Here is a 5,812-nt window from a genome sequence, read left to right on the forward strand (position 1 = left end):
CCTCCCCTCCCCCTCCCTCTCTCAGAATTTAGGGGTGGCACCCGTGTGTGGAACCCCAGGGCTGAGCTGCTTCCCACAGTCCGGAGCAGAGTCTGGCTTAGCTGGTATCGGGGTCGTTTGCCTGGAGAGCATATCCTCAGCCCCCCACCTCCCCCTCCCCACCTTCTTTCCTTGCCAGTCACAGACCGCTCTCTTTATCCTCTCCATCGGGCCACCCAGGCCCCAGCTCTGACCACAGATCTTGTCCTTCATGGCCTGGTGGCTTCCATTCCTCTTCCTTTGTTTTGTTTTGTTTGAGGCAGGGTCTCACTGTGTAGCCCGGGCTGACCTTAAACTCGCAGGAACCCTCCTGCCTCAGCCTCCTGAGTGCTGAGATGACAGCGTGCACCACCACACCAGGCCCCTCCCTCCAACGCTAGAAGGACGCAGTCTTTTCTTTTCAGAGAATTCACCGGATGAAGTCTCCTTTCTGCTCAAATGCCCCACAGATTCTGAGAAGGTAAAATCCACCCCTCGCTGCGGTCTTCCCCCTGACCGCCATGCGTGTCTCTACCTCCTTCCTTCTTTGGTTTCCCCTGTCATAAATCCACACTCATCTGGGTGTGGTGGGGCACGCCTGTGATCCCAGCATTCTCGGAGGCTGACGCAGGAGGATCCCAAGTTCCAGCACAGCCTGGGAAACTTAGTGACTGAGAGAGACCCTGACTCAAAATTTAAAAATATGAAAGAGCTGGGGATGGAGCTCAGGGTGAAGCCTTGGGTTCAACTCCTAATACCGCAAGATATATAAGTAATGCAAAATAATTTCACACTCCAGCTAGACTTCATCAATGCCCAGCTCCTCCTAACATCCAAACCCTTGTACACACTGTTGCCTCTGCTTAAAATGCACTTCCATCCCACAAACTCCTATATATCCCTCAGTGCCCAGTTTCCTTTGCCCCTGTATCAGTAGAAGACATACTTGTTGTCCCACAACCAGGATTTGTGGCTCCCGGGCACACAATTCGAGAGGTGGCCTCGGCCAACCGGCTGAGCCTGGCGGTCATGATCTGTCCAACGGGACCATCGAAGTTTCCAAGTGACAGGCAGATCCACCAGGAGGCGGGGACTGTGTCATGCACCTGTGTGGACTTCCCCTGAGGTGTGCTCCTGGCGGAGGCTGAGGCAGGCGGGTGCCCGTGAGTGGGAGGCCAGCCTGGGTTATGTAGTGAGACCCAGGACAAAAAGCCACATGGAGCCCAGCACAAAGCGTAAATGTGGCCACCGGCATGACAGCGGCGTCACTCAGTCCCCCCTGGCTGTGTCCGGTTTCCAAGGCAGGATTTAAGGGCGGGCATGGAGGGGCTCGGGGAAATGGGGGTCACCCCACCCAGACTTGGAATTGGGGTGGTGACGGGGGTGTGGATGTGCGGCATCCCAGTGGACAGCATTGTTCAGGCCAGGCTGAGCCCCCCAGGTGAGCTGAGGTCTGTCCCTGGGTCGACTGCGGGCTGTGCAAGGGTCCTGCGGCAAGAGTGAGCGTGGCCAGAGCACAGCAGGAGATCACGCCCCAAATAACTGGAAATGGACTCAGACTCTTACGCTGCACTCACCCCAGCCCAACGTGCGATGAGGTGCAGGATGGTCTGTTGCCAGGAAAATGAAGTCCTGACCCCACTGCAGCAGGGACGATGAACCTGAGGCCGCACTGCTCAGGAGCCGAGCCACACACGGGAGGACACGCAGGGCAGGGCCCCGCTCCCAGGAGGCCCAGCGCACTCAGACCCACAGGGACAGGAAGGAGGACGGCGGTGCCGGGATGGGAGGGGACGGGGTCAGCGTTTCCTGGGCAGAGCTGGGGGGATGGAAAGTCCTGGGGGTGGACGGCGGGGTGACAGCCACAGTGAATGTGCTTCCTGTCCCTGAGTTATACACCCGGGAGGTCACCTGGGAGGTTCTAAGCTCTGTGCATTTTACCAGGTTCAGAAGCAGACGAGCGTCGGTAATCTCAGCAGGGCCTGGCAGCGGGCAGAGTCCGGGGATGGTGGGAGGGGTGGAGGGGCGGTTTGCTTTTTAAAGTAACAATAATAACTTCATATGGAAAAACTGATTATGTGAATACCAACAAAGAAAAATTTTAAGGAAAAAATCAACCTACTGAATTCAAGTAAGAGTAGCACATTAAAAGACATTCCATAAAGCACTGAATAACAAAACGTCCTGAGTGAGGGGCTCCCCGCACGATGATTCTGGGGCTCCTGCGGGTCCGTTCTTAATCTCAGTGATGTTCGGGCCCTGGGACTCCCACTTTTCATTTTAGCGGCCTGTTCACCTCTTGCTTCCCATTTTCTTATTGATTGCTAAGCACTCTTTACATATTCAGGCACCCTTTGCTGTTGTATGTATGGCAGGAATCTTTCCCCATGTTCACGGAGAGAAAAGGGTCTTTTTTATTGCAGTAAAATATACAACTTAAAACTAATCATTTTAGCCCTGTCTAAGCACCTGGCTCAGGGGCACTGAGTGCCATCCCATGGTCATACACCGTCCCCAGGCCAGGGGTCTGAAAAAAAAAATTTTATCTCTTCTTTTCTTTTTCTGACACTGCTGGGGACAAGACCCAGGGCCTTTGCACCGAGTTTCATCCCCAGTCCTGTTTATTTCTCATTTTGAGATAGAGTCTCACTAAGTTGCTAGGTTGCCCAGGCTAGACTCAAACTTGCAATCTTCCTGCCTCAGCCTCCCAGAGTGCTGGGATTACAGACGTGTGCTCAGCCACTCCCAGCTTGCAGATATTTTTTGACAAGAGCAGATTGCCAGTTTTCAAGTTTTATAGGTCTGTTGAAACTATTCAACTCTGCCATGGTAGAAAGAAAGCAGTCACAGGCAATGTACCAAACCATAGGACAGCTATATGTCAATAAAACTTTATTGACAAAAACAAACGGGGCCAGATTCAACCTGTAGGCCAGCCCCTGTGCACCTTCAGGTAGGTGCTTCTTCAGAAATAGCGGTTCAGGATGGAAGGGCCTCCTGAGGAGGAGGGCTGTCTGGGCCCCCAAAGCAAGGAGCTGCATTCCACACAGAAATGTATTTGTGCGTTTGAAGAAATGTGTTCGAAGGTCTGGAGGGCCAGATGTTGTGTGCACACCTCTAATTCCAGCACTCAGGAGGCTGAGGCAAGAAGATCTCCAGTTCAAGCCCCCAACCTCAGGAAATTAGCAAGATCCAGTCTCCAAATTGACTAAAAAAGAGCTCACGATGCAGCTCAGCATGACGGTCCTGGGTTCCATCCCCGGCGCCATGCAATGAGTAAAGAAAGTAAATACATTAATAAAAATTAAAATGAGAAGGGCTCGATCTGCAGGCTTTTCATCTCTGGGACTGTGTACCCGGATCATTTAGCTTTCCCCGAGCAGCTGGGCCATGTATCTTTTCTACTGGGCACTTGTTTAAAAGAATCGGTGAAAGTAATATTAACAAACAAACTGCCAGTCTCCACCAGCAGAAGCCATGGCTGACCACTCAGCTGCTCTCAGCCCAGCTTGTCCTCCCCGCAGCAGCCACGAGAGGGCGCTGTGAGCACCGAGTCAGGTCCCCCCTCTGCCCTCCACGGCTCCCACCTCTCTGAGGCCAAAGCCCAAGTCCTCCCTGCAGCCCACGGGGCCCTGCACTGCCTCTGGTCCCTTCCTTCTGCCCCTCACTCCCTTGGCTCCTCGCTGCTCCTGCAACATGCCAGCTCTGTACTGCCCCAGGGCCATTGATTGCATGGGACACTTACCCTGCATTATCCTTTTTCAATTCTGCCTACTATTTCTCACCATGTGAAATGATCCTTTTTGTTGATCGTATATTTGCTGTCTCCAGCTTCCATAGGCATGGGAGGGCAGGGGATATTGGCTCTTTTGTTCTTCCTTCCTGGGACTCCAGTGTCTGCAACGTAGCGAGGCACACAGTGGTCACTGGTGTTTGTTGAGTGAATAAATGAACAAATAAGGTCCAAGAAAATAAGAGCGCAGATGCGGGCATCAAAGCACTGGTGTTTGTCCCCTGTTCTGCCACACAGTAGCTGTATGATGTCTGCTCAGTTACTTGCCCTCTCTGTGCCTCTGTTTCCCTCTGTAAAATGAGAGAATCTACTGAGATGATCCATGCAGTGTGATTTGCACAATGTCTGATAGCTTTTGAGCCCTCCCTAAATGAGCTCCTAACACCAGGAAGACAGTGTCCTGTCCACAGGATCAGGGTGACTCCATCTAGAAACTCACCACGTGTCAGGATACACAGCCGGCCTCTTTCCTTTTTCACAGCTGTGTAGGTTTCTACAGGGTGCACCTTGCTTACTGTACCTGCCACATCCCACTCGACGGGCGCAAGTCACAATGAACAACACTAAAGGGCTCGTTCATAAACTCGTAGTCCTGCACAACACACAGTTTCCGGGCTTTAGATGGAGGGCAAGAGTTGTGGCATCATGATGGTATTTGACGCCACCACGCCACCCATCCCTGGGGCTCTGGCCAGCCGTATACTAGTTCAGCAGCAGGAGATCAAATCTCTCCTGCCCATACTTGACTTCATCCTTTTCCTCCCGCTGTTTTCCAATCTGATCAGTAGGAAGCAAGACCGAGACTCAATCATGTGTCTGTGCTGGGTTCTGGGTGACCCACGGGAGGGTAGCACATACCCCTCGGATACTGTGGACGAGGCAGGGATTCACACCCTGGCCGGGGCAGAGCCACACAGCTCAAGATTCCACTGTTCCACCCTGACAGTGCTCAATTTAGACTTTATGAATTATTGATTTCTGGAATTCTTCTCGTATTTTTGGACCTTGGTTCACCATGAACAGCCGGAACCACAGGAAGCAGAAAGCTCAAGGAAGGGCGTTCGTGTTGTCATTCACTATGGTCTTTCGCACCTGGGCTGCTCTTTCTTTCCTTTTATCTGCTTTGTTGTTTGTTTTTGAGACCCTGACTCACTACGTAGTCCTGGCTGGCATTGACCTCACGGTGACCCTCCTGCCTCAGCCTTCTGAGTGCTAAAATGACAGGTTTATGCCACCACCCCTGCGAATTGTAAACTTTTTAATGATAATTTTGATCCAAATCCGCCAAGTCTCAGGCACTCAGCTACCAAATACGATCATCTGCTTTGTGTCCCATCCCGCCTTTTCTCTGGGAGTCTCAGCATTTACTTTCTAATCCACTCCGTTGCCCCTCGTGGCATTTTTAACAATGAAGGGCAAAAGTGAGGACAAGCGCTCAAGTTTACCACAGTCCGACTTTCCTGGTACTGGGGACACAGAGAAGGGGCATGGAGAACGTGTGTTGAGCGAACTCCTGAGCAATACACCAAGAATGAAAGCTTCCACACAGCGTGGCACCTGACAGTCCTGTCAAATCCTCAGGGAGGCCGGCTCAAAGGAAGCCCTGCCCCCCCACCAAAATAAAAGTCTCCTCCTTTCAGGCTGCACCCTGGAGGGGTGGCAAGGCCAGGATCTTCTGGGACCATATGATCTACCGCTCTCAAGGGAGGACACGGTTCTCTGATTACTGTGCCCGTTTTGCAGAGGGGGAAACTGAGGCCTTGAGCCTGGCGGTGACTCCTGCAGGATGTGGGCAGAAGGAGGCCGTGGACAGGTGGTGCAGTATGCACGCCTCAGTCTGGGGAGACTGAGGCCTGGTGTGGGGGCCGCGCACTGGGGTCCAGCACCCCCACGAGCCCCTGGAAGGTGGGGAGGGTCGGCCCCCGGCTCCAGCCTGGGAAACTGAGGCCTGGGAAACTGAGGCCTGGGCGGGTGGGGCCCAGAGAGGATGGGGCCCAGAGA

This window comes from Fukomys damarensis, unplaced genomic scaffold, assembly GCF_012274545.1.
Source record: "Fukomys damarensis isolate Sample0158 unplaced genomic scaffold, DMR_v1.0_HiC HiC_scaffold_37, whole genome shotgun sequence".
NCBI classification, from domain to species: Eukaryota; Metazoa; Chordata; class Mammalia; order Rodentia; family Bathyergidae; genus Fukomys; species Fukomys damarensis.